General features: G+C 34.6%; 1 pseudogene; it reads right to left on the bottom strand.

Annotated features, from left to right (window-relative positions):
* Positions 1-10915: 10915 nt before the first annotated feature.
* The window catches only part of LOC112648184 (DLA class I histocompatibility antigen, A9/A9 alpha chain-like), a 31230-nt pseudogene continuing 16077 nt past the window's right edge, over positions 10916-26068 (bottom strand).

Genomic DNA, 26068 nt, shown 5'->3' with positions numbered 1-26068 from the left:
TTTTTAGAGAACTTAAAACAACCAAGACGCAAAACATATTTTATCAAGTCAATTAGAGTCATTTAGTTTTATTTTATTTTTTAAAAATTTTTTTATCTTTTAAAGATTTTATTTATTTATTCATGAGAGACACAGAAAGAGAGAGAGACAGAGACACAGGCAGAGGGAGAAGCAGACTCCATGCAGTGAGCCTGACGCGGGACTCGATCCCTAGGCTTCAGGATCACGCCCTGGGCTGAAGGCGGCACTAAACCATTGAGCCCCCCGGGCTGCCCAGTCATTAAGTTTTAGTTTCTGAAAAACAAAACTGCTTTATTCACCAAGGCTTGCCAAATAACTATTGAGTATGCCTGCTATTTGTTTTTTTTCCTGGACATAAAGGTACCACTTTTGACTGATACCTGAAGAAACAGTTAAAAAAATGGGACACCCTGTTAATTTCCATACACTTTCATCAATATAGTATTTTTGATAAAATTTCATGGACTAATATGTTAGTTAATAGCATGGAATTTCAGTTTTAGTTCATTCAATTTGTGAAAAGTGTTTGCTATACAAATTGATTAGCAAAGCTTATTTCAATCAGCAAAATTAAACATACTATTTCTCAGAAATAGTATCACTTCATTTTCTTTAGTTTAGGTAAATATACTATTAGTGGTATATTATGGAAAACATTTAGAAAGAAATGATTAAACCTTTTAGGGAAGATTAGCATCAAAATGAAGACGATATAATATAAACAATAGATTCATTTGTATTAAGTTATAAAAAGGAGATAATTAGTAGTCCTTCTCGTTTAATGAGTAATACTTCACTAAAATTATGTCACCTATAAAGTATAAAATAATGTGGCATTGTTAGTTAGATATATACAAATATGTTATTTTGCTTCAGGGGAAAATAAGTGCTAATCACTTGTGAAAAATTAGAAATAACTCTACTAAAAAAAAAAATAAAAAGAAATAACTCTACTAAATTTCCTTTATGTCACTATCAAATTTTCCCTATGCATTCAATGAAATTTAGAATATATCATACTACTAAAACTAATTGGCCAGTAGTTAGCATGTAATTCTATTTTTAGTTAACAGTAGGTAGAAAATGTATAACATTTATAAGATGAAAGAAGATGAAGATAAGCTGTAATTAGAGTACATATTTTATGACGACTTGATCAAATGTATTTTACTTCATTAAATAATGCATAGACTCTATAAGAAAGCATAAAAAATGTTATTTGTAAGTTTATCCACTGTAAAATAGAAGAAAAAAAGAAAGAAAGGCCCTTAAGAATATTCTAGTGAAAATTTTACATATTAGTACCACAAAATATTTTTCCTAATTATGACCCTTGGAATGAAAATAACTGAAAAAATGTATATATTCAATATGTGCAAAGAGCCATAGTTTGATGGTCAGTATTTCTTACCAGCATTCTCCTTGCTTTGTTCTCAAAAGACCATCCTACATAAAAGCTCATTTTTTGACAATCTGAGGACATGGAAGAGGTGTACTTAGATGAAATTGTCATGATTCTCATAGCCAACACTCCAAATATATATGATTCCAGAGGATTCTTATGATGGTGTTATTTTAGTATATGTGCTGCCAAAGTGAGCACCTTATGATGGTGTTAATCCCCCAGTCCTAAATCCATGCCTTACTTTCAATAGAAATGTGTGTAAAACAATAAAATACAAGAATCCCACAAAAACTTTTAAAACCTGGATCAATTTTAAAAATAAAATGATTTTTCAAAATTTCCATTTGTTTTCTGCTATAGAGTTTTTTACTCTATATGTCTGAGGTACAATTCCATAAGTAATTCTATAGGGGAGGGCCCAAATACAATAGTAAGGAAACATTCCTTTTAAAATAACCTGTCTACTCATCACTCCACATTTGCCTTACGTAACCAGCTACTCCCAGTCATTCTCACTTAAGAGATTCTGCTTTAGCTTTCCACAGAAAAGTAATCAAAGTAGCCAAGAGTCAGAAAGCTATAATTTTCTAGCTTTATTTAAGATTATATAGTGGCCCAGATCAGCTCCTATTTGCTGATTTATCGGTTTTGGTTTAATGTCTAACCTCTCGACTATATTGTCTGAATCTTAAGTAGCATTTTGAAAAAAAAATCTTACTATTAGACTACATATTAGACTACATGTCTTATTTTCTGCTTGTTGTTCAGGTCCATTTACCAAATAAAAGTGATATATGACTTTTCTAACCTCTTTATCTAGCATATGCTATCTCACAAGGATGCTATAGTAAATGGCCACACAAATGATAAAAAATGCGACGTAAAGCCAAGTGCTACACAGTATTTCAGTCCTACATATATTTTCCCCAAATATCACCTGCTATATTAGACCCTCTGAAATGAGTTTTTCAGATACTGAAATTGCTCCTTAAATTTTTATTTTTTTGTCTAAAATTTCTGTCTCTATAAACCAGAAATTTAGCTATATATATTATATATAATGATACATATATTATTTTCTTTTTTTAAAATTGTATTTTTTCATGAGAGAGAGAGAGAGAGAGAGGCAGAGGGAGAAGCAGGCTCCATGCAGGGAGCCCAACTTGGGACTCGATCCCAGGTCTCCAGGATCACACCCTGGGCTGAAGGCGGCGCTAAACCCCTGTGCCACCCGGGCTGCCCTATTTTCATACATATACATATTATTCTCTTAACAAAATCATGATACAATAGTTATCTTCTTCCATGAAATGTCTATTTATCTAACCTTCTGTTGTATGCTCTTAAGTGATTTGTCTATAAGGCAATTTCCTTAGAATTTCCACTTATGGGGATCCCTGGGTGGCTCAGCGGTTTAGCGCCTGCCGTTGGCCCAGGGCATGATCCTGGGGACCCGGAATCGAGTCCCACGTCGGGCTCCCTGCGTGGAGCCTGCTTCTCCCTCCTCCTGTGTCTCTGCCTCTCCCTCTCTCTCTATGTATATCATGAATGAATAAATAAATAAATAAATAAATCTTTAAAAAAAAAGAAATTTCCACTTATGAGAAATTTAACAAGATATTTTGAAAAAAAAGATAAATTATACTCACTGATATATCCCGTATAGAAATGTTTCTTCACCCTACACTGTTCTTCTGGGTTTTATAGTCAAGCATTTTTTCTGTTATTATTAATTCTACTAAGATAGGCAATCGATTTTTAGTGACTAGTTTATGTATGTTTGTATTCATTCATGATTCTCATTCTATAGAGCACTCATAGCAGGACTTGAATACACTTTGAGAAAATGTTAATTTTTAACAATGACCTAGAGGCAGTTTAGCATAATTTTATCTTTGATTGTTCATGAAATCCTCAGGTATTTGTCATCTGATGTAGGTATTTATTTATACTAGCCATTGAGTCCTAGAATAAAACCTATTATTTTGGAAAAATACAGGTATTTTATATGATAGAAGTTTTATAAGACATTATGACTTGACATGAATATGTACAATGAATTCTCTATGAGGAAATAGATTTATTTTTCTCAATACTTGAAAAATATTACAAAATAATACATTAAAGACACTTACTTAGAAGTATTAGAGTATTGAACACTATAATAAAATAACTTCCCAATTATTCTTTGTGGTTTCTCCAAATGTAGATATTCAAAAGAAACAAGGGAAAAGATTTGTTACTTAAATTTCCCTTTGCATAAAGATCAAAGCATTACCTAAATTTAACTAAAATTTCATTACTTAAAATGATGGAATTGTACATCATGGAATATAATAAGCAGACTGAAAGTGTATATATTTTACTTTGGGGAAAATATAACTACAGAATTATTCAGCTAACGCTATTATTTTCATCTTCTAAAGATGCACAAAGAGGTGGTGCCTTAAAAAATAAATTTCATGCTGTCATTCTATCATTTCATTTCTGTTTTAAGATTTGACATGACACTATGTTAAATTTTACAGTGTTATCTTTAACTCCTCCCTGATTCTTATCTTCCTTTCATCAAAATGTACTTTTAGGGGGATGAAAAATATCTGAAACATTAAAATTACAATAGAAGCAAGTCAGTTATGTTATTGTTATAAGGAGGAACAACATTATATTATAAAATAGCCAAGAAGAAAATTCTATGTATGACATATTTGGGCTCAGTGTGTTGCTTTGGTTTGCTTTTGCTTCATTCTAATAGATTTAAGCAGAAATGGTACTTCAAATTTGCAGTTAAATTTGCATTAGTTTAAGAAAGAATGCTTAAGATAACACAGTTCATATTATAACTATTTGCAGGAAGCAAAATATTGTAATACCAGAGAAATATAGACACTGGAGTTGAGAGTTTACTGTGTTACTTAATCTAGAACCTAAGAACAATAGACAGCTATTTCCAGTCATCATAGGGCTTATATGGGTAGTAATGACTGCATGAAGTTTCACATGAAATGAAAAAAATGCTTGGACTATGCGAAAAACAAATTGAGGAAACAAATAAGTCTGCTTAGTAGGTGAATGGATAGACAAACTGAAGTGAACTTATATAATGGAATACTATTTTTGATTTTTAAAAAAATGAGTTATCAAGATATGTGAAGATATGGATGAATTTATATGTATATTGATAAGTGAAAGAAGCCAGTGAAAGGCAACATATGCTAACATTCTGGAAAAAGCAAAAGTATAGAGATGTTAGATTCATGGTTGCAGAGATTCAGAGATGGAATAGGTGAAGAACAGTAGATATTTTAGGCTGGTATAAATACTGTGTATGGTAGATACATAATGTATGCAGTCTTCAAACTCCTGTAACTTTATAGGCCAAAGTGAACCTTAACATATGCAGGTTTTTTTTTTAAAGCCACTTAATAGGTCAAGAAATCCCAAGATGGAATGAAAACTATGGAAAAGCAATCTAACTGTATTACAAATGTATAAAACTCCTTACTGGAGAAGTGAAGCGGTGGGGAAAAATATGCTTTCCCAAGCAACTCTAGAAGTGAGTAGAGTCTGCAAAACTAAAGGCAAAATCAACTATACACAAACAATGTACTCCAGTTGATAAAGTTTTTCCCACAGAGACAGAGGCTAAAGATTTTGATGCTACTATACATACATCTTGAACGATTAAGTAAATAGGTCATGGATGATGGAAGTCAGGTTTTCTCACTGTCAGAGTGATAATCTATAGAGAAGCAAGGAGAGGAAGCTAGAATTATCAATGCAGTAATCGATTAGAGTTGGAGACATCTGTTAGAACTCCTGTTAAGCTTAATAAAGATGGTACATACAGAAATATTTTATAGATATGTACATACACATGGGTTAATACATATATATACATATATTCCTTTGTTGTGTCCGTGGAGATGGCCCAGAAGTAATGACCTTTCAGTAAAGAAAAAATATCCCTAGCACTCAGATCCTGATTTCTAATGCCATTCTACAATTAAAGGAATCAGGATAATTTGGATAGATAGCTAGTTCTAGGACTGGGGCTGGAAATATAAAAGAGCCTGGAGTATCTTTTAATGACAGGAACAAAGTCCTTAAATAAAATGTAATAATGACACTGAAGCCAATACAAGAGCTAAATTGGCCCACAGTGGGGCAATTTAAGTAACACAAATAACAAAATGGTTCTAGATTAGAAGCCAAAGCATAAAAGAAATATTCATAGCTCCATACTAATTTAAATACTGAAATAAACAAATAATTAGAAAAATAAAAGACACATTTCCTATCCACAAAAATTCCTAATAATTTATATAAATATTTTGGCCTCAAGGAGTGGACAACTACTCCCCACTTGTAATGTGTTGGCTACATTTAGTGACTTCCTTACAATGAATATAGTATGGAAAGGAAGAAAAAAAGAAGAGTAACTTTATAGTGAAGAAATCTGACAAACATAACTCATCCAGGTGGTCAAGGCCAACATAGACATTGAAAAGTTGTGTTCACAATATATATCTCTTGATGTGATATGATAAAAATGGCACTTTACCTCTGAGATCCTTCTTCCTCCTAAAATGTGCACACATACACATACACACACACACACACACACATGCTATAATCATAATTGTATAGACAGTAATCAGACACATTGTAGTGGAAAGATATTCCACAAAATATCTGATCAGAGCTCCTCAAAACTGTCAAAGTCATTAAAAATGAGAAATATCCGAGCAACTGTCAGAGTCAAGAGTGACCTAAAGAAAATAAATATAGTATGGCATCTTGAAACAGGAAAAAGACATCTGAAAAAAAAGGGGAAATCTGAATAAAATATAGACATTAATTATAATATGTCAATACTAGTTCATTGATTGTGACAAATATATCATGCTAATCAAATACATTCATAATAGGGGAACCTAAGTGTAGGGTAACTGGGAATTTGCTCTTTACAAGTTATTTAAATATTTCAGGTATTTTTTTAAACTAAGGAGAACTCAATAAATATAGAAAGAAGTGGATATGGATTTCAGAAATAGGAAGTAGGATTTTCACCAGATTTTGTAAGTATATATGAAATGGATATTAAAGGAAATATAACTTTGGTTTTCTTCTTTGAGCCAAAAATATGAATTGAATTATCTTGCCATAGTTTTTCTATACATTACTGAGTACTCACCACAATAAACATAGTCACCATCTGTCACTATACAATCTTATTACAATATTATTAATTACATTATCTATGCTGTACTTTTCAGCTCTGTGACTTATTTATAACTGGAAATTTGTATCTCTTAATCCACTTTACTTATTTTGTCTGTCCTCTCCCCTCCCTTCTCACACCCACTAGTTTGTTCTCCATATTTAAGACTCCGTTTTGCATTTTAGATTCCAAATGTAAGTGAAATCATATGGTATTTGCCTTTCTTTGTCTGATTTATTTTATTTAGTATTAGTATTCTCTTGGTCATCCATATTGTAGCAAACTGCAATATCTCATTCTTTTTATGGCTGAGTAATATTCCTTTGTTTGTGTGGTGTGTTTGTGTGACTGTATGTGTATGAAATATCTTTATCCATTCATCTATTGATGAATACTTGGGTTGCTCCATGTCTTGGCTGTTATAAATAATGCTACAATAAACATAGGGGTGCAGATATGGTTTTGTCAAATTAGTGTTTTTGTTTTCTTTGGATAAATACCCACTAGTGGAATTAGTGGATCACATGGTATTGCTAGTTTCAATTTCTTGAGGAACCTCAATACTGTTTTCCATAGTGCACATTCTAATTTACATTCCCACCAACAGTACACAAGTGTTCCTTTTTATCCACATCCTCAAGGACATTTGCTATTTCTTGTGTTTTTTGATCCTAGTCATTCTGACTGGTACTAAGTGATACCTTGTGATATCTCATTCTGTGTAGTTATATTTCATGTATGACTGATCTATTCATATGGGTATATCTGAACTCCTATACAATAAGTTATATAGAGTTAGGAGTAAGCTTTAGTAAATTCTGCAATTTAATGCCTGGATTGATCCTTCCAAAAGAATAACAACAACAAAAGAGAAGCAGAGGTAAGAGGGGATAGTGGAATATGAGGATGATATGTTGTTCCAGAAGAGAGAAGTGTTATATAAGGAGGAACTAGTTAACAATAGCAACTGCTTCTAAGAATTCAAGTAATTCCCTTTACTTCGCCATAACTATCTATCTATATACACTTCTTCATATCTACATACTGAAAAGAGGTCAATAAAACCTGAATTGAAATATGATGGGATCAGTAGAGGGACTTAAAGTTTACTGAGAACTCTAGGAAATACTCTGAAGAGATAGATTATTTCCTGGGGTTACATTTATATCCATGAATTCAATGATTTATGTTTTAATGACTCAAAGTGGTAAATTTCATAGTCCATCTATTCTCCTTAGCTTTAACTCAACCTATATGTCTAACTTAACAAATCTGAATAATGATAAAGTGAAAACTCTATTTGCTACAACTTATTGTTTGCTTATGATAGGGAAAGCACTGAGTGGACGTTACATTTATATTAAAATTTCACGAGTACTGAGTAGTGATAGCATTTCCATTTTGCAAATGAGAAAAGTATAGCATGGGAACACAAATTAACCATCTAAGGTCCCAGAAGCTAATACGTGTTTGAACCAGATATTGGGGATGCTTGGGTGGCTCAGCGGTTGAGTATCTGCCTTCAGCTCAGGGCGTGATCCTGGTCCAGGGATCAAATCCCATATTGGGCTCCCTGCGAGGAGCCTACTTCTCCATCTGTCTCTCTCTGTGTGTCTCTTATGAATAAATAAAAAATAAAATCTTGGGATCCCTGGGTGGCGCAGCGGTTTGGCGCCTGCCTTTGGCCCAGGGCGCGATCCTGGAGACCCGGGATCGAATCCCACATTGGGCTCCCGGTGCATGGAGCCTGCTTCTCCTTCTGCCTATGTCTCTGCCTCTCTCTCTCTCTGTGTGTGACTATCATAAATAAATAAAAATTTAAAAAATGTTTAAAAAAATAGAATCTTTGAACCAGATATTGTATATGTGTGGTACCAAATTTTTGGTTCTTCCTCTATTCCATTGTTCAATTAATAGCATCTTCCCCACCCCAGTCAGTAAAGTCTGAAAAATGGCCAAGATCACTCTTTCTTGTTTACTTTCAAAAGTGATTGCTCAAAAAATAATGTTACCTAGTCTCTCAAATAACTGCCTGCTCTTCATTCTTCTCCCTATCCTTTGACACTGCCAAATTTGCTTATATTTTCTTTTTCCTGATTTATATCCATAGCCTCCCTTTTGGTTTTCTTGCTTTTAATCTCTTCCACATACCCAATACATTCTTCATAGAAATAAATGAAATCTCTGTTTGTGGGTTTTTTGGTGCTTCCAAGTGAAATTTCTCCATGGTGTTCAGGAATAATTGAAATCTTATAGCCTGACACAGAGGCTCTTTATCATCTGGCCCCTATGTAATATTCCAGCATTATATTTTATCATATATGGCCAGACACATTTTCTTTAGCCATGGGGAACTATTTTCAATCCCATGAACATGCTGTGTTTTTCCATATGTCTAGAACTTTGTTAATTGTTTTGCCTTGGCTTAAAATACTCTTTCCCCCATCTTCCTATTTGTCTGCTGTGTAACTTTCATTCTTAAAAACTCAGCTTAAGAATAGTTTCTTCTTAGAATGTTTTTCCCTGCCAATCTTGTGCTGTATTGGCCCTGACAGCTGCTCAGACTGTCCTTGTTTTTGATCACCTTGGCAGTTTTGAGGAGTGCTGCTCAGGTATTTTTTTAGAATATCTTTCACTTGGGGTTTGTCTGAAATTTTAATTAAGATTATATAAAGGCTCTATTTTTATTGGAGTGGGGAAGAGGAAGACCACATAGACAATTTTCATCACATCCAATCTAAGATTATATTCCCCTCTTCTGCAGTGCACTTATGGCTTGTTCATATCATGATTTTAACCTTTGAACTGATACTATGTTTTGCACCATTTTCCTCTTGATTATGAATTCTGAGATATATTCTCTTGACATTTAGTAGCTGTTCAATTAATGTTTGCTTTCTTCGTATGAAAATTAGAGTGAGAACTTTAGAAGTTACCCCAGATATTACGAGAAGTGGGAAGCTAAATAATAAATACACTGTTAAAGACCTGTAATCAGTAGTAAATGTGTTTTCTATGAAAATACATATAATTTGAATCTGATTACACAAGACAGAGGAAATATAAAAGCAAGAATAATTATGGTAAAAAGATCATTATCAATAAGACAATCTTATAGATAATTCTGTGGCCATATCATCTAACACAAAGAGCTTGATGAGTTTTAATGTAATGAATATTGAGGACAAAAGTTTCATTGGTGACATAAAAACTTATTTTTGTATATTAATATGCACTTTGAACTAATGATCTAAGATCTTTTGGTGATAAAAAGAAACTCCAATATATTTATTCTAATAATGCTTCTACTTAAGTCGAGTGACTAATAATCCAACGGTTTTATTTTCTAGTTTTAAACCTATAATTAGAATGTGAAGTTGAGGGGAAAAAGACAAAGGGATAAAAAACTAGAAATGGCAAGGTAGAAATGAGAGAGAGAGAAATGAGAGAGCCAAAGGATAATTGCCAAAGGATAATTGACTATGGTGAAGATGCAGAATAGAATCCATTTAAGTAAAGAGAGTATTGAAAACTGTAAGTAAAATAAGAATTTCTAAAATAAGTTACTTGTTCAATATGGAAAGGAAGGAAAGAGTATCATGAAGTTGCAAGACAGATTAATTTTAATTTTAATTTCAAGTTAGGAAAGTTTCAGAACTTATATACTACAGGGAAAGTTTCTGGTGCTCTCATTGATTGGGAACAAGGAAAATAGCCTGATAAGCTTAGGAGTGAAAGTTTAGATATATTAATGTCTGACATGATGCATGCATCAACAATGCATGCCACATAGCAGTTTCTTTCTTTCTTTCTTTTTTCTTTCTTTCTTTCTTTCTTTCTTTCTTTCTTTCTTTCTTTCTTTCTTTCGAAGGTTCTCGGGGCTTCCATTTATTTGTTCTCTCAACCTCACAAATCTCCTTTTATTACCTCATCAGCTCCACATCCCAAGACTTAGGAAACACAATCTCCTATCTGGATTCTTATTCTCAATTGGGTAGTAAGTCATTAGTACTCAACATGAAAACATGAAACAAAGACAGGGATGGAGATGGTCCAGCCCTGCCTCTGCTGGACAGGAAAGCACATCAAGGAAGAGAGTGCACATCAGATTAGGGACAGATCATGGTGGGCAGGGCGGGCCAATCTCCCCACCTCCTCACATTATGTTCCTAGGGCCACAGGCACATCCTGACACTTTGCAAAGAGACGAGCCAGGGTTGTTGATGTCATCACATGAGATGTGAAAACGTCTTGCATGACTCAGTCCCCACAGGGCAGCTGCTTTCACACTCTAGGAGCCGTCAGAGACACATCAGAGCCCTGGGCATTGTCATCGCGTGCAGCACGAGAGTAGCCTGGTCCTTTTCCTCCCAAGCGCTGCTTCATCCAGGTCACAGCTCCAATCACCCCAGCGACCACAAGAATCAGAGCAGCAATGCTGATGATGAGATTGGTGGACAGAGGAGGAGGAGGCTCCCATCTCCGGGTGACGGGCTCCACCAGCCCCTCATGCTGCACGTGGCACCTGTACCTCTGCTCCTGTCCACAGGGCACCCCCGCAGCCGCCCACTTCGGGAAGGTGCCATCTCCTGCAGGCCTGGTGTCCACAAGCTCTGTGTCCTGCGTCTGGTCCCCCCCTCCCCCCATCCCATGCCAGGTCAGGGTGATCTCCGCAGGGTAGAAGCCCAGCGCCCTGCAGCGCAGGGTGACCTCACGGTCCGAGAAGGGGTGGCGGGTCGCACGCGGGTTGGGGGGTTCAGCGCGCTGCAGCGTCTCCCTGCGCGTCTCCAGGTCCTCCAGGTCCGCGCGGCGCACGTCGTCTCCGGGTGGTTGCTCTCGGCCCCGCAGCACCTGCCGCCTCCCCCTTGCGCGGGGAACTGCGCCGCCGTGTCCGCCGCCGGCCGGGAGCGCAGGTCCCGGTGCAGGGGACCGTCGTAGGCGTCCTGCCAGTACCCGCGGAGGAGGCGCCCGTCGGCCCCAGGTCACAGCCGGACACGGTCTGGAGGGCCTGGGACCCGGCCTCGCTCTGCTCGTAGCAGCCGCGCAGGGGGTCCAGGTGCACTCGGTTATGCGTGCGGACTTCTTGACCCGCCGCGTCCCCTGGTCCCGATACCCCGGCCCCTGCTGCTCCTCGCAGTGGCCCAGTCGCTGTCGAACCGCACCACCTGCGTGTGGGGCCGGGACACGGCGGGGTCCAAGTACCTGGGGGGGGGGGGGAGCCCGCCCGGGGCAGGGCCGCGGCCAGGGTCACCGACAGCAGCACGAGGAAGGCTGGTGGTGTCACCGCTTCCTCTCCGGGGTCCCGGGACACTGCCCACACAGCCGTTTCTTACTAAATTATATGTGTGAAATGGAATGGTAACTACCCCGCAGTTCTCATGCTCTAATTCTGCATTTTGTAGTAAAGTCCCCCCACGTTTTCATAAGGTGTGCCACCAACGAGACAGGGACCACACGACCCAGCCTCCTTTGCAGCTTGGTATGAGCGTGTGACTATGCTCTTAAAGAGAATTCTCATGTTCCTGCCCCAGACACTCAACTGTCAGCATAGGACGTGGGGAGCGGTTTAGTTTCTATGAATTAGGGAAATACGCCTAGGGGATGTCAGAAACTAGATAAAAAGAACAGAAGTTCTTGGATTACTTCCTGGATCCGAGCAGCCTGACCATCTGGACTTAAAAAAGAGAAAGTTGTGACTTATCTAGGTTGTTAAGTTGTAGATCATTTTGCTGCTAATTAATACACAATGAATATGTTTATTTTGGTGTAGCTGTATGATAATAGGATGATTTCTTTATCAATGCCTGCCAGCAATTAATTAGAAATTAGAAAATAATCTTTTGTGCTTATCCTCCAAGTGCATGTCATCATCTAGGCCCAGTGCCTCCCTTAAGTATTGATTTTTCCCATTAGGAAGACAAACCATGAGAGACTCCAATCTCTGGGAAACAAACAAAAGGTTGCAGAAGGGGAGGTGGGTGGGGGATGGGGTGACTGGGTGACAGGCATTAAGGAGGGCACATGATGAGAAGAGCACTGGGTATTATACTATATATTGGCAAATTGAATTTAAATTTTTAAAAAAGTATTGTTTTTTTTTCCCCAATTACTGGTATCATGCTCCAGTTTTTGTAATGCTTTCCTCTTTTACCTTCTATTATGTTTTTAATTTTAACAAGTTACTATGTCAATTGATGTCAGGAACCTAAAATATCAAACATTGTGTTAAGATTTTTTTTCCTAAAAAAAAAAAAAAAAAAAATTTGCTGAGATAAATTCAATAAGCTTAAAAAGATTTACTGCTCAAACACATACAACACACACAGAGAGGAAACGGCCTTTTGAGTTAGAATAATGTTTTTTTTTTTTTTTAAGATTTTATTTATTTATTCATGAGAGACACAGAGAGAGAGGCAGAGACATAGGCAAAGGAGAAGCAGGCTCCCTGTGGGAAGCCCAATGCGGGACTCAATCCCAGGACTCCAGGATCGTGCCCTGAGCCGAAGGCAGATGCTCAACCGCTGAATCACCCAGGTGCCCTGAGCTAGAATAATTTTAATGGTAAGACAATCAATTACTTTTATGACACTACAACATAGATCAAAATATGTCTGGAAAAAATGTTAAGCAGAATAATCTTGCAAGAGCAAAATTCTAAAATATTGACATCTATGCAACAATAATCTGATATAAATGATATTGAATTTATGACTAATTATTTCTTTATAGTCTGTCATTATTTGCCAATTTCCTTCTTAAGTGAGATATTTTTCTAATGTTATACCTTCAATAGTTATTTGATTCTAATAAAATGCTTAATGGTAAAAAGAAGCCCTTACGTAACTGTGAAGCAACTTTCATATCTTTCCTATCATGTGAGTTAGTAATAATATTATTGATCAAATAAGTAACAAAGAAATTTAATATATAGTAATGTTTGAATTATTATGCTGTAGAAAATTAAAGAAAAAAACAAAAATGTTTAGGAATAAACAAGTTTCTTCACATGGATTCACAAAAAGAACCATAGGTAAAAAAAAAAAAAAAAAAAAAAAAAAAAAAAAAAAAAAAAAAAAAAACCATAGGTATATTATCAATGTAAAGCATAGGTTATTTATTGAACACTAAAATAAAAATGAAGAGAGAGCTGAAGGAATATGTGCGAAGAAATAAAGCGATTGATGACAAGTCTAGTTTCTTAAACGTCAGGACTGAAAGGTTATGTGTGTTTTGCTGATTTATTATATATATTTAAAAAATATTTTTATATACATAAAATGTATGTATAATGTATATACACACATGTAATATATGTATAATATATATACACACATATAGTATATATATGTATATGAGAATATGTATAGTGCATTACATTAGAATTGTCTGGAAAGCTTTGAATTGCTATTGATTCCTGGAACCCACCTTCAGATAATCTGATTCTGTTGTGTTGGGATGGACTTCATACACTGATTTATTGTAAAAGTTCCATTTATTGATTCTAATGTGTAGCTGTCTGAGAAGTATGATTCTTGAATAATTTGAAATAATCTATTATAAATATGTGTGAGAGTGTGTGTGTGTGTGTGTGTGTATGTGTACATGTGTGAGTGTATTAGTTTGCAGCTGCTGTTTCTGCTTTCTGGTTTGGGCTAGTTAGCTATTTGAATAAATCCTAATGATGACAGCTGTCCAGCAATTAGGAATCTCCATCTTATAATCTTACTAGAAAATAACCTTGTTTTTTGTCTCCCTATAATCAGCTGTTAAAATTTACATAATTAATTCTATGCTATGCAGTTTTTAAATTGGCAGATGATTATGTGAAGGAACTACAAGAGAGAAGGCAGACCATACTTGAAAGCAGATTTTTTTCCCCAGAAAACCAGATTTCAATTAAATAAATAAAGGCTGCTACCACTTTTTAGAAAATTGTCTTTAATACAAGTTATATTTCTTGGACCAGTGCTGAGAATAAAATATGCATACAAAATACTTCACTCTGTAGTATTTTTTCCAAATAAATGTATTCTCTCTTTGCTTTTTGGAAAGTATAAGTTGAGATAAACTAAAAAAATGTATTTTCTCCAAGCTAGAACACACATCTTATTTTGTTCCTATACAATGTTGTTGAATCTTTTCAAGATCTACAGAGTGGATTTAAATACAAGAAACAAATATCCTGTGATAATAATGTTTATAAATTTAATTTATCTAAGTTAATTAATCATCATAACCAATAACAAGGATAGTTATAGAAAACTGATTTGCAGGAATAGCTCTAAATGACATAAAAGAAATGATGAGTATTTGAATAGTAATATATACTTGTTTTACTAGATATCCTGCAGTTATTTTATTCTGACTACCACTCAGAGGGATTGATGATTGTACACCACAAGTCTCAGGAAGGGTGGCTAAGTGAATAGTAAAGGCCTTAAGGAAGACAATGGACTGTGCCGATCTTTAAACACAGAGTAGGCCAATACTAGTAACCCAAGAATTGCACCCTAAAGAAACACAGAGTACTCTGTAAATATTCATATGTTAGGTAGGTGCCACAAGCACAGTAAGGATTAATATTTAATTATTTTTAAGATTTATTTATTTATTTTAGAGAGAAAGAGAGCATACGTGAGCAGGGGGAGGAGCAGAGGAAGAGGGAGAGAGAATCTCAAGCAGAATCCTTGCTCAATGTGAAGCCGCCACAGGGCTCCAACCCGCAACCCTGAGATAGTGACCTAGCCAAAATCAAGACTTGTTCACCCAACCAAATGAGCCACCTAGGTGCCCCTATTTAATTCTTTTAAAATAGTCATTAAGACAGGAATTTCCAGATGCTAACTCCTACAGATAAAATAACTTTTCTGCTACTTCTTTACTTTCTACCTATATGAACATTACATGATACTTTGGATTTTACCACACTGATTTTAGCCTTTTGCTTGTAGTTCAACAAAACTTTGAAGATAACTAGATTACTCATTATTTATAAGAGGGCCCAGGTAGTTTTTCCCACAGCCATGGTTGCAGTTTCATAGAGAAAAATGTTCTCTTTCCTCTTCATAAATTCTTCCGTGGCCAGTGTGATTGGCAATGGTAATGTTAGTCATAATTCCACGACGTCTTGGAAGCGACATTAAACAGCAAAATGACACAATTTCTTATATCATTTTTTCAAGCATTCTATATCTTGTGTATTTTAGCATAACTGCTTTTTAAAAAATAAATGTACACATATTTCAGGAGGACTTACTTAAAAACAGTAACTACTACTTGATAACTGCAATTAACAATTACAGTTTACCACTTAGGTTTTTTTTTTTTTTTTGCAAGAGAAAAAAATCAGTGCTAAAGTGCTTTAGTTTTAAAATGATTGTTTTCCTACAACAATTATTTAATAAATAAAAACTTTAAAACAAAAAATAAGTAACATAAATCTTTCCAAGCACAAAACCAAGCAAAGAAAAAAGGTCTTGATCCATTAATAGAGTTCCACAAAAATCTAGCTTGCCTCAAATTTTGTTTCATTAGATGTTGTGGATGATAAGAGACAAGTCTGGGCATCGATAGATAGGATTGTATGCAGTTCTGTGAACTGCGTTAATATCATCTATTTCTCACCCATTCAAGGGAGTAAGTCCAAATGTGTATGTGAAATGGAATCCACCCTGTTTTTAAAAAGTAAATCACGCACTCATTTAAGTTTAAAATTCGTTAGCTAGTTACTTGCAAACACCACAAAGCTAAATGTAGTACACATTTTACATTCCATGAAACTGTGAGACAAAGACTCATTTCCAAGACTTTATGAGGTATTCTGTTCTCATCTTCCCTCCTAACATGGTGCTCAGAAATAAACCTTGAGTTAAGAGATGTTAGAAGACCTAGGATTATCTCACAGAAAGATCTAGAAGAGTCATCATTAATAACAACTAATATCTAAAACTGGGAGTTACTGTCAATGACTACCAGCATTATAAGCCTTGCCATGGGGAAATTTTGAAGATACTCTTGGAGTTGTTAATAGATTTTGTATGCACCTCTCCTTTGGGGATGGCACTAAGGTCTTGCCATGAGGAGGAATAAAGAGAGCAGGCATGGCAAGAGAATTTCAGTCTATTTACCAGTTCTGATCCTTTGATAGTATTACCAGAAATGTATGTTGAGATGTATTCAGAAATTTTATATAAGCTTCCTGGAAATGAGTGTTATGGAATAACAATATTTACATAAGCATGGACCAAAGGAAATATATGAAATTTTTTGCCAATACTGGACAAGTATTCTTTTTTGGCTAAACATAATAAGTAAGACATCATATTTTTTTAATGGGTGAATTTCTGACGGACAACATGGTGAGGTTTATTGGTCAACATAATCTGTGAAGGCATCAAAACTAATAGGATTCTGAGCTATGACGATTCAGATTTATGGTTATATAAATCTGGGGGGGGAGGGTATAACTTTAGGAATTTAACACAATGATGCATCAATAAGACTTAATCTTGCCAACTTTTTCAGTTATCACTCCAGTGGTCCAAACTGTCATTTACATGACATCATAGATGTGAAATAAAAATCTTCTTCATCTCTTGATATAGATCTAGTAGTGTTTATTAATTGGCCCTATTTATAATTTTATTTCAAATTTTTGGATTTAGTAGTAAATACAGAATTCAAAATGACAGTTACTGGCACCAGATTTTCATGTGTCATTAAAGACCTCCAAGGACCTGCCTTAGCGTCCTCTCGTGTAAAATAGGGCTTTGACTAAAATTTATTTAACACAGCTGTTGTTAAGATTAAATGAGAAATATTGTGGGGGAAAAGATCACTTAACTGAGGATCAGACAATTTTCTTTTCTTATTCTATATCCAGGTAGCTGAATCCTTCTGATATATCTAGCTAGATCATCATCATCATCTTCTTCATCATCATCATCATCATCATCATCATGTAGGACTTACTATACACTTAGTACATGCCAGACACGATTTAAGGTACTTTAAATGCATTAACTTATTTTATCTCCATAACAGATCTATAGGGTATATAAATCTAAAATGAAGTATTTTCAAACTATAAGTATTTATAGTTCTATGATCCTGACTTGATTATATATAAATGGAACAGGCCTTCCCTCACAGAGAGAAATCAGGCAATCAAATTAAAATACAGAAAAGGAAAAACAAGATTTTAATTACATGCTACCAAAATCATCATTCAATTAAATATAAAATAATTTGGATTTTGTCATTCTCAGGTAAACATCAATGTCTACCTTGTTTACTTATTGTCTACTGTATACTGTCCACTTGTTTTAAACATCCCTATTTTTATGTAGAAATAATATTGAGACTCTGTTAGACTTTCAAGTGTATTTCTTATTATCACTTTTAAATTTCCTATACATTATTTTGCATAGAATTGCCAATGTGCTAAACAATGCTGATATAAGCAGAAAACTATCCATATGAATTTACAAAAATTAAGTAGGTTACCAGAATGCTAGTAAAAGCATGAACATTTCAAGAAAGAAAAATGAACTCACTGGTGTCTAGTTAATCATTCTTTAAAATCTGATACGAAAACAAACCCATTACAAGGGACATTAGAAGAACAAACAGATAAAACATATCCTAAAGGTAGATTTCTAATGATCAGTAAATTAGACTGAGATAATTAATTCCTCTTTCTTCTAAAGGATTCTTTCAAGGTGATTGTTCCACAGTTTCATAGTTTCTGAAATGAAAACTACTTTAGTATGCTTATCTTTTTATATACAATTTATTGGTATATGTGATAGGGTTAAAATAATGTTTTTAAATTAATGGAAGTTTTAGGTAGGATTGAAAGAAACTTACAAGAAAATATATTAAATAACGTATAACTACTATAGTGATTAATTAAAATGGAAAAGAGTAAATTGGAGACAGTGGAATCAACTCTTAGGACATTTTTATTTCTTAGAGAAAGAAAAACATTTTTACCTGAAGCTAGTGTGAGAGAATAAGAATGGGAGTTTGTTGTATTCTCACATAACCACCTACAAAGTTCTCTTCAGTCTTGAGAGTGGAGGAAAAGTAGTGGAAATAGTAGTAGGAGTGAGCTTGTGTATACCAGTAGACACTCACTATATTGATCATACAATACACCCTGAGTACCTCATGTCTGCAACTTTCTAAAGGACCAATAAAAAATAGTTGATAGAGAAAAATTATGTCTTATCGAAAAAATAGTAATACATGTTTATCTATAAAACAAAATCATCTGTCAATTTTTTTTAATTTAAATTTTAGTTAACATACAGTGCAATATTGACTTCTGGAGTAGAGTTCAGTGATTCATCACTTACATATAACTCTCAGTGCTCATCACAGCAAGTGCTCTCCTTAATACTCATCACTTATCTAGCTCTTGCCCCATCCACCTCCTTCCATCAACCCTCAGTTTGTTCTCTATAATTAAGAGGCCCTTATGGCTTGTTTCCTTCTATCCTTTTCCTCTTCTTCCCATATGTTTATCTGTTTTCCCTCTTTTTAAAAAGTAATTTATTTATCTTTAGGTTTTGTTTATTTTTTTTTATTTTGAGAGAGAGAGAGAGAGTGTGCAAGGGCATGGGGGGAGGGGCAGAGGTATATGGAGAGATGCACTCTTGAACAGACTCTCCCTGAGCATAAGCCGAACCTGGGACTTGATTTCACAACCCTGAGGTCATGACCTGGGTTGAAATGAAGAGTTGAACACTCAACTGGCTGAACTACCAAGGTGCCCCTATTTTATTTATTTATTTATTTATTTATTTATTTATTTATTTATTTATTTATTTTGGAGAGATTACACAACTGCAAGAGTTGGGGGAGGGACAGAGGGAGAGAAAGAATCTTGAGCAGAATCCCTGCTGAGCCCAGAGCTGATGGGGGCTTGATTTCATGAGCTGAAATCAAGAGTCAGAAGGTTAACCCTCATTTGCTTTCTTAATTTCACATATGAGTGAGATCAAGTGGTATTTGTCTTCGACTTATTTTACTTAAAGTAATACACTCTAGCTCTATCCACATCATTGAAAATGGCAACTTTTCATTTTTTTGGATGGCTGAACAATATTCCTTTGTGTGTGTGTGTGTGTGTGTGTGTATATATATATATATATATATATATATATATATAGCATATTTTCCTTATACATTCATTGTTCAATGGACATCTGGACTCTCTCCATAGTTTTGCTATTATTGGTAATGGTGCTATAAACATCAAGGTTCACGTACCCCTTCAAATCTGTGTTTTTGTATCCTTCGGATAAATGTCTAGTAGTGTAATTGCTGGATTATAGGGTAGTTTTATTTTTAACTTTTTGAAGAAACTCCAAACTATTCTCCAGAGTCGTGGTACCAGTTTGCATTTCTATCAACAGTGCAAGAAAGTTCCCCTTTCTCTGTACCCTTACCAACACCTATTGTTTCTTGTGTTGTTACTTTTAGCTATTCTGAGAGGTGTGAAGTGGTATCTCCTTGTGGTTTTGATTTGTATTTTCCTGATGATGAGTGATGTTGAGCATCTTTTCATGCATCTGTTAGTCATCTGGATGTCTTCTTTGGAAAATTGTCTATTCATGTCTTCTGCCTGTTTCTTAAGTAGGTTGTTTTCTGGGTGTTGAGTTTGATAAATTCTTTATAGATTTTGGACACTACCTGTTTATTAGATATGTCATTTGCAAATATCTTCTTCCATCCCATAGGCTATTTTTCAGTTTTATTGTTTCTTTTGCAATACAGAAGATTTTTATCTTGATGAAGTCCCAAGAGTTCATTTTTGTTTTCCTTGCCTGTGGCAGTGTGTCTAGTAAGAAGTTGCTACAGCCAACGTCAAAGAAGTTTCTACCTGTGTTCTCCTCTAGATTTTCAGAAAAAGCATTGAAAAAATATAGCATCCTTCCTTGATAAAAAAAAAACAACAACAAAGTAAGGATAGATGGGACATATCTCATTATAATAAAGGCCATATATGAAAGACCCACAGCTAACATCATCCTCAATTGAGAAAAACTGAGAGCTTTTCCCCTATAGTCAGGAAGAAGACAAGAATGTCCACTCTCAGCATTACTATTTAACATAATATTGGAAGTCTTAGCCTTAGCAATAAGAGAACAAAAAGGAAATAAAAGGCATCCAAATTGTCAAGGAAGCAGTTCATTATTTGCAGATGACATGTTACTCTATGTAGAAAACCTGAAAGACTCCACCAAAAAATTGGAAAAATACATAAATTCACATTTACTCAATACATAAATTCATTCAGTTCCAGGATATAAAATCAAAGTGCAGAAATCTGTTGCATTTCTCTGCACCAATAATGAAGCAGCAGAGAAAGAAATCAAGGAATCAATCCCATTTGCAATTGCACCAAAAACACTAAGATAACTAGGAATAAACTTAGCTAAATAGGTAAAAGATCTGTATTCTGGAAACTATAGAAGGCTTATGAAAGAAATTGAAGAGGGAGACACCTGGGTGGCTCTGATTGAGCATCTGCCTTTGGCTCAGGGTGTGATCCTGGGTCCCAGGATGGAGTACCGCATTGGGCTCCCCCACGAAGTCTGCTTCTTCCTCTGCCTATGTCTCTGCCTTTCTCTTTGTGTCTATTATGAATAAATAAATAAAATCTTTTTAAAAAGTAAATTGAAGAGGACACAAAGAAGTATTCCATGCTCATGGATTGGAAGAACAAACATTGTTAAAACATCTACAGTATGCAAAGTAACCTACACATTAAATGCAATCCCCATCAAAATACCACCAACATTTTTCACAGAGCTAGAACAAGTGACCTTAAAATTTGTATGGAACCACAAAATACTCCAAATAGCCAAAGCAATTCTGAAAAAGAAAAACAAAACTGGAGGCATCGCGATCCCAGATTTCAAGCTGTATTATAAAACCGTAGTCATCAAGACAATTTGGTACTGGAACAAAAACAGACTCACAGATCAATGGAATATAATAGAAAAGCCAGAAGTGGACCCACAACATATGGTCAACTAATCTTTGACAAAACTAATTTTCCCAATGGAAAAAAAAAAACACAGTCTCTTCAACAAATGGTGTTGGGAAAACTGGACACCATGCAGAAGAATGACACTGGGCCATTTTCTTTATTATATACAAAAATAAATTTAAAATGGATGTGGTCAAGAAATCACTTGTCATATTTTATTCATTTCAACTCAACTCATATGAATTATAATTAATATGAGCTTAGTATATTTTAATAGATTTATAATCATATCAAATGGGAGCACTAAAATTAAGATTTTTCTAGGGTCTATAAAAGGCTTGCTTCACTACATCTACCAATGACACAGAGTCCTGTGTGACTATGGAAACTCTTTTAGTTTTTTTCTTTTTTCTGCATCAGTTGGCAAATAAATGGATAGCAACGAGACTCCTTACAGAGCTTACTCGTAGAAATTATCTTTGGAGCTGTACCATCTTGAGATGGTTTGCTTAAAACTTTAATTCCCTTAATTGGATTTTGCTGTGAAGTGAGGCCAACCTACCTAGAGTGCTATCCACTCTTGGAATCATGCCTTGACAGATGGTTCTTAGTAATTACTACAATCATGGCACCCCAACTTATACCTCTTATTTCAAAGTCATTTCTCTGTATTAAGGCTATATCTGAAAGAAGGGGTCAAAATGACTACTTTAAATAAATTATTTTTCCTATAAAACATATATGCAAAATTTTAAAACTTGGGGAAATGCATTAAGTCATTATTGATGCATGGCATGTACATTTACATATATAAAATATGTTGAAAATATTAGCACAGGCATAATACTATTTTTAAGGTGATGTAAAATTTATGTTTCAATATAAAGCAGGTGTGTATATGGAATCTCTCATAGTCCCAAGGAGAACTATAAAAATGATAGCTTAACCAACAAAATGTAATATTTAAGAAAATGAATTAAATAGTTAAAAATCTATTAGTAATATTTCAAAAATTTGATACAAGTGCATATGTAAAGTTATACACATACACATACATTTATATATGTGTCTATATGAATGTGTATGCAAAAATCTTGCCTATTTTGTGAAATTCATGATATATATTTTATTTTGAAATTTTATTTATAAATATAAATATATTTATCTTCATTATCAGAGCTGTATATTGCCTCTAACATAATTTCCTTCTGTTTTTTTAACATAATTTTCAAGAGTATGTCATCTTTACTTCCATCTAAAGTCTTTGAGCTATATTGTAACTTTATGTCTGTATATCATTGAAAATTGGACCCCAGGATCCCTGGGTGGCGCAGCGGTTTGGCGCCTGCCTTTGGCCCAGGGCGCGATCCTGGAGACCCGGGATCGAATCCCACGTCGGGCTCCCGGTGCATGGAGCCTGCTTCTCCCTCTGCCTGTGTCTCTGCCCCTCTCTCTCTCTCTGTGTGTGACTATCATAAATAAATAAAAATAAAAAAAAAAAAAAGAAAATTGGACCCCAAACCACTATTATCCATTTTCATATTCAGTTATATATATTTATTATAATTTATTATTATACTAAATGCCAACATGAAGTTTCTTAAAAAGTAAAGCATATCACTATTATTTACATATTAATAAACATACCAGATTCTCTTTAGTAGTAAAAAACAATAAGAAGTAATAAAGGAAAATATTATCACATTTCCACTAATATAATTTAAAAATATACCTTCAAATGAATAAAATAAATAAAATATATGATTGTTATATATAGTTATGTATACCATGTATTTTATTCATCATTATATATATGACTATATAATATATACCAGAAGAAATAGAAATATATGAATATTTATATGTATAAATATACATGTCACCTATCCATTGGTAGACTTAGAGGTTTTCTCTCTCTATATATATAACATATATATCTAATAATAAAAAAAATAGGATGATCTTAAATGCACATGAATCTCTATGTAATAAAAATCCAATCAAGTGAAATTCTAAGTATTTTACTTCAGTAATTGTTTCAAGAAAAAATATTATGATTGTAGAAACCATAAAACAGGTTCAAGATGTCCTTTGAATGAAGTCCTATGCATTGTTTGGCAGGACCTCTGAGAATTAAATGCTTCTAAGATGCACCTTTGATTATTATTGATTATTTAGGTTATTTCATACAAATCTGGAGAAATAGAACTTAAGTTGTAGAAAACTGTTTCCTGTCAATAGCAATACAGATTTTTGTCCCAGAAAATATAATTGATGTTATTTCATGTGATTTTCCACTTTTAGAAAAGTTAACATCAAACACTATATTTTAATTTATATTATCCAGTTGTCCATGCCTCTATTATCAAATTAATTTCAAGATTCCTGATTGTGTTTGTTTGTTTTGGTGTATTTTTTTTTTTTTTCTGATCTCATGTGCACCGATTTTAACACCTTACTGGTTCCCTCATTAAATGAGTTAAGTTAAAAATTCAATATGTGTGTAAATTATATTTGCATAGGGGTCATTACATTACTTATTTGAAAATTATATTAAGCAGTTTTGGATGTCCGGGATATTGACATCAGTACAGTCGAGATATAGAACATGTCCTATCACTGTAAGATGCCTCATGTTGTCACTGATTAGTCACATGCATTTCTATTTTGCACACTTTATCTTGACCCCTGGAAATCAATAATCTGTGCTTCATTGCTACACTTTTATGAGTTCAAGAATGCTGTAGAAATGGAATCATAAGATATATATAACCCTTTGAGAATGGTCTTTTCCTCACAGTGTAATTTTCTGGAGATTCATCCAGGTATCGCCTGTACTACTGTCATTCATTTTTATTATCATGTATGTGATACAGAAACACCACCTGTACCAACATGCCATAGTCTGCTCCCTCATTCACTGGTTCAAAGACATTTGCATTGTTTCCAGCTTGGAGCTATTTAGCATAAAGTTCTTATAAATGTTTGTGTATTTTTTTTTAAGATTTTATTTATCCATGAGAGACACACAGAGAGAGAGAGAGAGAGAGAGAAAGAGAGAGAGGCAGAGACACAGGCAGAGGGAGAAGCAAGCTTCATGCAGGGAGCCTGATGCAGAACTTCATGCCCTGGGCTGAAGGCAGGCGCTAAACCGCTGAGCCACCCAGGGATCCCCTGTGTATTGGTTTTTGTATGAATATGTCTTCATTATTCTGGGATGACTGCTCAGTAGTGCAGTTGTTGCATTGTAGAGTGATTGCACATTTCATTTTTTTGAGAATCACCAAACTATTTTTCAGACAAGTTGTACCATTTTATATTCCCACCAACAATGTATGAATAATCCAGTTTCCCCACATACTTTCCAGCCTTTTTTTAAAAAAAGATTTTATTTATTTATTCATGACAGAGGGAGAGAGAGAGACAGACAGACAGACAGAGACAGAGAGAGAAGCAGGCTCCGTGCACGGAGCCTGACATGGGACTCTCCCGGGTCTCCAGGATCACACCCCGGGCTGAAGGCAGCGCTAAACCACTGAGCCACCGGGGCTGCCCTTTGCCCATGCTCTTAAACTGGATTGCTTGGTTTTTAAGCTTTTTTTTTTTTTCTTTTCAGTTCTTTATATATTATAGTTGCTCATATTTTGGTCAGATACGTGGTTGCTTAAAAATGTTTTCTCCCAGTCTTTAGATAGACTGTCTTTTCATCCACTTTACAGAGCCTTCAGGCAGAAAAAAATTTTTAATATTGATGAAGTTCAACTCATCACTTTTTCTTTTTATGCATCTTGTTTTTGGTGTTAAATCTAGGATTACTTTGACTAGTCATAGTTCACAAAGATTTTCTTCTATTTTCCCCCCGAAGTTTCAGTGTTACATTTTACATTTATTTTTCTTTAACTTTTAAAAAAATATTTTACATTTAAGTCCATGATCTACTCTGATTTATATTTTGTATAAAACATAAGGTTTGGATTGAGCTTTGCTTATTTTTTGTCAATAGAATTCCAGTTGCTTCAGGGACATTTGTTAAAAGACTTTATTTCCTTTATTGAAATGCTTTTATTTCTTTATCAAAAATCAGTTGGGAATACTTTGTGGATCCTTTCCTGAGTTTTCTATTCTATTCCACTGATCTATGTGTCTATCATTTCACCAGTACCAAATACTTTTGACTACTATGTATCTATCTAACCAATCTTGAAATCTTCTACATTATTCTTCTAAAACTTGTTTTGGTTATTCTAGTTCTTTTGCTTTTCCGTATCAGTTAAGAATATTTTTGTATATATCTATGAAAACTCTTGCTGGGTTTTGATAAATTTTATTAAAACTGCATCTCAATTTGGTGAAAATGGACATTTCTGTTATGGCAAGTCTTCCAATCTTTAAATATATTATGTGTCTCCATTTATTT

Source organism: Canis lupus, chromosome 7, assembly GCF_003254725.2.
Source record: "Canis lupus dingo isolate Sandy chromosome 7, ASM325472v2, whole genome shotgun sequence".
NCBI classification, from domain to species: Eukaryota; Metazoa; Chordata; class Mammalia; order Carnivora; family Canidae; genus Canis; species Canis lupus.
Note: the sequence above shows the minus strand (reverse complement) of the source record. Positions and strands in the feature narration are given on the sequence as shown.